The sequence below is a fragment of the Orcinus orca genome, chromosome 15, assembly GCF_937001465.1.
Source record: "Orcinus orca chromosome 15, mOrcOrc1.1, whole genome shotgun sequence".
NCBI lineage: Eukaryota > Metazoa > Chordata > Mammalia > Artiodactyla > Delphinidae > Orcinus > Orcinus orca.
This window is the reverse complement of record NC_064573.1, coordinates 15,496,283-15,504,562: the sequence shown is the minus strand read 5'-3', so window position 1 is coordinate 15,504,562 and position 8,280 is coordinate 15,496,283.

Sequence of the window (8,280 nt, the reverse complement as noted above, 5' to 3'; positions counted from 1 at the left end):
TTGCTTGGAAATATCCCATCGCAGCTGCCTGCCTTTGGAGCTTGCTCTCAACTGAAGGAGACCCCCTTTTCCAGCTCCACCCCACACTCAGCTTGCCTCTCTCTAATTGCTTAGCACTCTTTCCTTTTCCTGTCACCACGCTCTCCCAAACAGATGGTGTTTATAGACAGGAAAGAAGCGGAAGTTATTCAGCTGCAAGGCTGGTAATCGATACCCAGAAACCGACCCTCTGAAGAGGACAGTCAGAGGAGGGTCCTCATGGACGCAGCCACTAAAACAGCTCAGAGCAGAGACCGATGAGCCTGGCCTGGGCTGTGTCCCAGGGATAGGATGACAGCCTCTTGTTCTTGTAGCCAGTTAAGTGGGATAAACATATGTGTTTCCTGCTGGCTTTTCCCTATTTCTCCCTGGACTTTATGGCTGTGTGTGTGAAAGTTTTATGTTCGTGAAGCCAGAGGCAGAGACCCGCCTCTTCCTGAGCTGGTGGGCAATCACCCCACTAGGGGGTGTTTGTTGAACGCCTGCGTGGTTGTACTCTGCTTCTCATGTGTTGTTGTGGAGACCCAAGAAAAATCCTCAGCTGCTCTTCAGTTGCTGAGAGGAGGCTGTGCTGTCAGGACAGCGGCCCTCTGAGAACTGTCCCAGGCAAAGGTAGAAATAAGACGAGAGGCAGAGAGGGAGTGAGGCGGGCAGTATATTAGTGTTGATATATGGGAACTACGGAATATCGTTACATGTGGAATCTCACACACACACACACACACACACACACACACACACACACACGTATATTTGATGCCAGGAATCTTGGGTTCAGATGAAAGGGGGGTTTGGGTTTAAGATGAAAGAGGGCACTGATTTTGAACCAGCTGCCAGGAGGGTTGGAATGGAGGGAACCAGCAGTGCTTAGGGAGTGTGGGGTGGCATGGGGGCCCCAGGTGCTGAGGGAGATCATGGAAAAGGACATAGGTTCCCCTATAACCCAGGATGGCGGGTTGCTAGGACAGACAGGTTTCCTAGTGGGTCAGGGCCCTGTGTGTAAAAGGGTCTGGCAAAGCATGGGATTCGGGGGCAGCCTCCAAATCTTAGCCAATTCCCATTTCAGGGACCTCTCTGTGTCCCCCTCTGCTTCTCCATAAAAAGGTAATTTCTCTTTTGGTCAATGCCTAAAATGTCTGTAGCAGAGAAATGCTTTTATACGGCAATTTGAGATAAGGCTTAAAACGCAGCAGGGCCCACAAAGGGAGGTGACACCACACAGAGGTGGAAGTACAGGCTTTGGATTCTGTGAGGCCTGGGATCCATCCCAGCTCTGACATTTGCTTCTGAGGTGATTTCTATCACTTTTTGAGCCTCATCTTCTTAATCTTTAAATTGAGGACTACAGTTTACACCTTCCTTGTAGGGATCAAAGGAGCCAATGCATTTTTTGTGCAGTCACGTTTGTAAACCATCAACAAATAGCAACTGGTACGAGTCCACCCATGCAAATGAGTGTAAAAGATTCATTCAACACATAAATGGCAGAATTTATATAAGAGAACATGAAAAGAGAACTCAGAGGAGATTGAGGGGCTTAGAGGCAGAGAAGGAGAAAGAGGGGAAAAGGAAAGGAACACAGCAGTCAAGGCTGGCAAATGAACACACAGGGATGCGCAGGCTCAGGGCCCTGCCCAGAGGCACTTCCGGGTCCCATGAGCGGGTCCAGGACGGCGACCAACCTCAGTGAAGGATGATCCTGCTGCCAGTTACGGAAGCAGGTGGCTCGGCTTCCAATCATATCTGTGGATTTTTGTCTTGAGGAAAGGAACCTCATTTCCAGGCCAAATACCAATTAAATAGATTCCAGGTTGAGACTGGTCTCTGCCCTCAAGCCATATACTGTATATGGGGATGGGGAGATTAAGTACCAGCAAACAATGAGAAGATGGTGACAGGTTGAACTGGCAGGTCCTGTGGACTAACGGTGCTTTGGTAGCAGGGACTCCAGGGCTGGGGCAGCCAGAGCAAGCGGAGAGGGCATTCCTGACAGCAGAACAGCAGGAATAAAACGGGGAGCCTGGATCACTCAGTGGGGGAGACCTGTTCCCCTGAATTAGGTGCTTGTGTGTGGCGTGGGATGAGTCATTCCCAGCCAAGGCCATACCTTGGGAAGGTCCTCACAGGGCGAAATTCAGAGTCGGGCTCCCAGGAGTGGTGAAAGACATGTTGATTTCTCAGGGGGTGGGGAAGGAATGAAGGGCATGGAAGGGCAGGAATGTCAAGGCAGCTTGTCCAGGAGGAGGGCGACACCTCAGAAAGGATAGGCAGGACATGCTTGGGTGGGGTCTTGTCAGGTCAAAGCCCACACCTGAGTTAGGAAAACTGGGGTCTCACCAAGTGGATAGGAGTTTTCCTGCTTGGTCATTCCTTGTTTAAAGGGCTAAAGAATTCTACTGCTAATAAAAATATAACTTAACCTAGCTCTCCATAAAGATTACAAACTTTTGGGCTTCCATGGTGGCGCAGTGGTTAAGAATCCTCCTGCCAATGCAACGGACACGGGTTCGAGCCGGGGGCTGGGAAGATCCCACATGCCACGGAGCAATGAAGCCCGTGCACCACAGCTACGGAGCCTCCTGCGTTCTAGAGCCCATGAGCCACAACTACTGAAGCCTGTGTGCCTAGAGCCCGTGCTCTGCAATGAGAAGCCACCGCAATGAGAAGCCCACACACCACAACAAAGAGTAGCCCCAGCTCGCCACAAGTAGAGGAAGCCCAGGCGCAGCAACAAAGACCCAACTCAGCCAAAAATAAATAAATTAAAAAAAAAAAAGGTTACAAACTTTTGAGAAATCAGGTAATAAATCCACATATTAAAAAAAAAAAAAGACTTTGAGCTGGTGTGCTTTCTGACTCCATTTTCTATCTATTTCCCTTCATTGCATCAAGCATGTGTGGACAGTCATGTCCTTTGGTGTCAGATCCTAGTATATTCAGATCTTATCAGCCCTGTCCTTTGGAAGTCACGGTAGCCACCATGTTGAGAGCTGAATGATGACAAATATGTGACAGTTTCCATCTTTCATTTTTTGTCATTTCCATACCTACTACTTTAATGGCAAAGCAATGAGATTACCGGCATTAAGCCACCACCGTCTTCCTATCCCCAAGCTCATTCCTGGATAATTTTGCCTGAGGTTGGAAAAAAAAAAAAAAAACCCAAACAGTAAAGCATCTGCTTTAAATTAGGAGGATATTCCTTGGTATTCATATTCTTAAAGTAAATTAAAATTGGTTCATCCGTCTTCTTTAGAATACACAGGAAACTCAAACGGTCGTGGATTTGGGGCTTGAATTAAAGAATTTCCTCATGGCCAGCTCTGCTGTTAATTCAACCTGTTTTCTTAGGATATTTAAGCCTCAGATCAAAAGTAAAACTCAACACCAAGGGAGAAATAGAGTCTGAGTTGCAATTACGTTTATGCCACTATTCAGGAGTTATGGAAGGTGATTGGGATCCCCTCTAGGCAAGCTGAAGCCAGGTTTGTAATCCCCACTCCATTCAGAAGGATTAACAGTTCATTTAAATTCAAAATCAATATAAACAGGCACTCTAGAGAGTCTGCCCGGGTCCACTGGGCCTGGCACACCAATTTACTGACAGCAAACCAACTGTTTTACCTGTGAAGTCCCTGGTGAAAGGCCAGATATTTCAGACAAAAGTGAAACAACTGAGGCCCCACCAGGTCCCAGTGACACAGCACTATTTTAAAGGTGCCCTCTGGGCCGTTTGGACATGATAGGAAATTCTAAATGTGCGTGTCTTTAGACACAGAAATGCCATTCCTAGGGCTCTACCTTAGAGACACAAATCTGTACAAAGATCACGCACAAGGATGTTTATCACCATGTCATTTGCAATAACAAGAAGCGGGCAGTGACTTCAATAACAATCAATGACAGTACCGTCACACAAAGGGATAATATTTCTTCAGGAGAAGGTTGATTTCTATGTAGTGACAGGGAGACCTTCCTGGCATATTTTTTTTTTTTTTTTTTTTTTTTTTTCTGTACGCGGGCCCCTCACTGTTGTGGCCTCCCCCGTTGCGGAGCACAGGCTCCGGACGCGCAGGCCCAGCGGCCATGGCTCACGGGCCCAGCCGCTCCGCGGCACGCGGGATCCTCCCGCACCGGGGCACGAACCCGCGTCCCCCACATCGGCGGGCGGACTCTCAACCACTGCGCCACCAGGGAAGCCCCTGGCATATTTTTTAGCGAATAAAGCAAGCTTCAGACTAGAATGTGACCCCAGTGGAAAATCAGAAAAAAGAAAAGCATCAACGCATGCTGTTGTGTGGAAGAGTATACACCCTGTGGTCAGATCGCCTGGGCTCTAACTCCTGCTCTACTGCGCACCAGCTGGTCAGCATGAGCACGTGGAGGAGGCCTCGGTTTTCTCATCTGTAAACTGGAAACGGTAAGACTACCTGCCTCGTAGACACACGATAGGCTTTCAGATAAAGTATCAGACAAACTATTAATAATGATCAACTCTAGGGAGCTAGACTTGGGGGAGAGGAGAACTTTGGTTTTTTTTTAACCGCATTCACTTCCAAATTGTTTTTCTTTGCACGAATGTTTAAACTGATTTTTTTTTAAAATGTTCTCTCTGAACTAGAAGCCATCTATCAACAGATGATGACTCTGGTTGCACCCTTGGTTGACTGAGGATTAGTGAAAGGTGAAGATATTTATCAGTTCAATCAGGACCCCAAGACACCCTGAGACTCTCCTCCTGGGAGGGAAAGTTCTTGGTCCACAGGACCCAACAGGTCCACTGAGAACCACAAAAATCTTACCACAAATGACTCTGTCCGGCTCCCCACACTAAGTGAGCTGACCAAACTCAAGCATGGTCTTCTATCAGCTCAAGACCACGTGGCTTGGATGACCCCAGCCCCTTAAAATGCCTGTCTAAGAAACAACACTGTCAAAGGGATTTATTGTTTTTTCAGGCTAAAACCTGACTATAGGTTCCTGACAGCTTTTTTCTTAGAGCAGTCACTTTAGAAAACTTACAATTATAAATCCTTTCTCTGCTCCTTTGAGATGTAAACCTTCTACCACCCAGAAATGTCTCCTCAAGGATCTGGGAGCCATCTCTTTGAAATGCAAACATCCAGGGAGAGAAGTACCCATGTCTCCTGGTCTTGTGGGAGGGGAGGGGCCTCACTTGGTGGGTGCCTTGCTCCAATTTGCAAACTACCTCCTGTCATAAAGATGTGAGAAGTCTGTTTCTCCTCTGGCTAAGTGCCAATAAGCAAACACAGATGGCCTAATCACATTGACCACCTCCCCCCTTATATATCCTCTAGTACTTTTCTTTTAGCACAATCCAGTGTTTAGAAAGTCTCCCACCTCTTATTTTAGTGGTGTTGGGCTCAATGTTATACTGAAGTCTCTCCCCTACTGCAGTAGTCTCAATAAAATCTGTCTTGTCACCTTTAATTGCTATACACCTCTGTTTCTCTTTGACACCACTGTTGAGGGAGGACTTCATCAAAGGGAAAGCCATGACCATGGGGAAGGGAGGCCTTGGCATTTACCCTCGTGGTAATTACTTAATCTCTGCCTCCCAGTAAATACCAGAGGGAAAACTGGGTAGTTGTTGTTCACTACGCCAAAGACAGCTGAAATGTGAGTGAGGATTTCTCCCCCATATGAACATAAGCCCTTAAGTGAGTGCTTTACAAAGTACTGAGAAATGTGCTGAACTCTCAATATACAGCAACTCATTAAATCCTTACAGTAACTGTATGAGATAGGTGTTGTTATTTTCTTAAACTCTAAGCATCAGAAAGATTAAGAAATTTGCTCAAGGTCACATAGCTCATAAGTAGCAAAGCCAGGTGTCAAATCCTAGTGTCTGTCTCCGTAAGCTTTTGCATGGCCTAGATAAAAATCATGGTACAGACGTAGAGAATGGACTTGAGGACATGGGGAGGGGGAAGGGTAAGCTGCGACAAAGTAAGAGAGTGGCACGGACATATATACACAGCCAAATGTAAAACCGATAGCTAGTGGGAAGCAGCCGCATAGCACAGGGAGATCGCCTCGGTGCTTTGTGACCACCTAGAGGGGTGGGATAGGGAGGGTGGGAGGGAGACGCAAGAGGGAGGAGATACGGGGATATATGTATATGTATAGCTGATTCACTTTGTTATACAGCAGAAACTAACACACCATTGGAAAGCAATTATACGCCAATAAAGATGTTAAAAAAAAAATCATGGTAGCTCTGCAGATGAAGTATAGCTTAAATTCATGTTTAGGCTGGAAGGTTTCTTCTCCATGGAAAATAACTACGTCTTAGTGCATGTAATCAAAAAATAGCTGTACTCTAGCAATAACAACAACAGACACCTCTGTAATAAAACACTTAGCCTTTTTCCTCAAAACCGGATAAAATAAAAAGAAGAATGTATATATATGTATAACGGAGTCACTTTGCTGTACAGCAGAAATTAACACAACATTGTAAATCAACTATACTTGAATATAAAAAAAAAACTGGCTTTCAGGCCAGTGAAATAGGGTGGTCATGGTACAGATCTCAGAACCCTCCCCTTTTTTCTTCATTCTCTTTCTTAATGGTCTTTGAAATGCCTTCTCTTGAGTATTGTCTCACTCCCCAGCTAGAACATCAGCTCACACTGGGTAGGGATTTCAACTGTTTTGTTAACATCTGTATCCACAGTGTCTGTGGAAGTGCATGGCCCATGGTTGGCATCCAATAAGCACTTGTTGAAGGAAGGAAGAAAGGAGGATGGGAAGAAGGGAGGGAGGGAGGGAGAGAACTGAAGTGAGATTTAGAAATATGCTATCTCTAATTCAATCCCCCTCCCAACCAAACTTAACGCTGCCGTCCAGAGACTCTGGTAAGTGACCAGCCAGAGGGAACAGGTCTCTTCACTCTTCAACTAGGTTAACTACTCCATCCTTCTTGGGTGGTGGTGAGGGGGGAGGAGAGGGGCAGATTTGAGAATAGCTTAGATTTTATGAGGTTTCTCAATCTCAGCACTATTGACATTTTGGGCCAGAAAACACTTAGAGCCACTCTAAGATGATTAACCACATTCCTGGCTTCTACCCCCTCAATGTCAGTAGCTCTGCCTCCACCACCCACCTCTGAGTTGTGACAACTGAAAATGTCTCTAGGCATTGCCAGTGTCTGGGGACAGAGGGATGGCGGTGGGGAACAGGGCAAAACTGGCCAAGGTCAAGAACCACTGGATTAGAAGATAATGTAACGATGAGTTACTAACTGGATAAGGAGTAATTAAACTCCAGTGCTTAAACAGAACTGGGGGACATCTCAGGCTTTCGGGGGTACTCAAAACCATCGCATATACTGTGGAGAGAACCAGAATCTTGGGATCTGGGAAGGTTCCAAACTCCAGAAGCAGAGGAATATTCATCAACATGATGACTCAGGAAATGAGTATTCTCATGGTCTGCCTGCCATTCCAGGTAAGAATTCAAGAAATTTAATAAGAAAATTGATCTGTCTGTGCATGGTGGAAGAGAATCTAATGAACAACAACCCAGGCAAATTCAAAAGCCTCAAATTATTCTCCCTAATAGCGGCACAGCCATTTTTGAACACAATTATGGACTTGAAACCCCACAGGGGAATTCAGTGGAAATCATTTAAACATTTATTTGATGTGAAATATCTGACCCAAGCAATTCATAGAGCAATTAAAGAAGTAGGGTCTGGGAGATTTGACGGTAACATAGTTTTGGGTTTTGTTGACAAATGGTCAGTAGAAGTAAAAATTAGTGGCATCTTAAATTAGATCTGAATGTGAATAAGAATCAAGGATCCCAGAGGGCTCAGTACAGGAAACTGTATTATCCAATAGACAGTGCTCATTAACAACCTAGAGGGGAAAGTAAATTTGACCTAGATTAAATTTGCAGATAATACAAAATGAGTGACAAATAGCAAATGCAGAAGATAAAGTTAAAATTACCAAAGACCTGGACGTTAGAGAATCTTGATCAGAACTGAATAAGATGGAATTTAATGAGAAAAGGGAGGCCATTACATGGTCAGGTTTGATCACACTTGACGGTCTGTATAATCAGATAACACACAGGAGGGAGAGGTCGGGATGGTTGTGGATAAACTAAAGGGAAACTTGGTATTCCTCTAACACACCTTGGAAGGTTGGCTTAATAACTTAGCATATTGTGTCTGAAGGAGATTTTGCAGCAGAGGAAGTGGGATGTGGC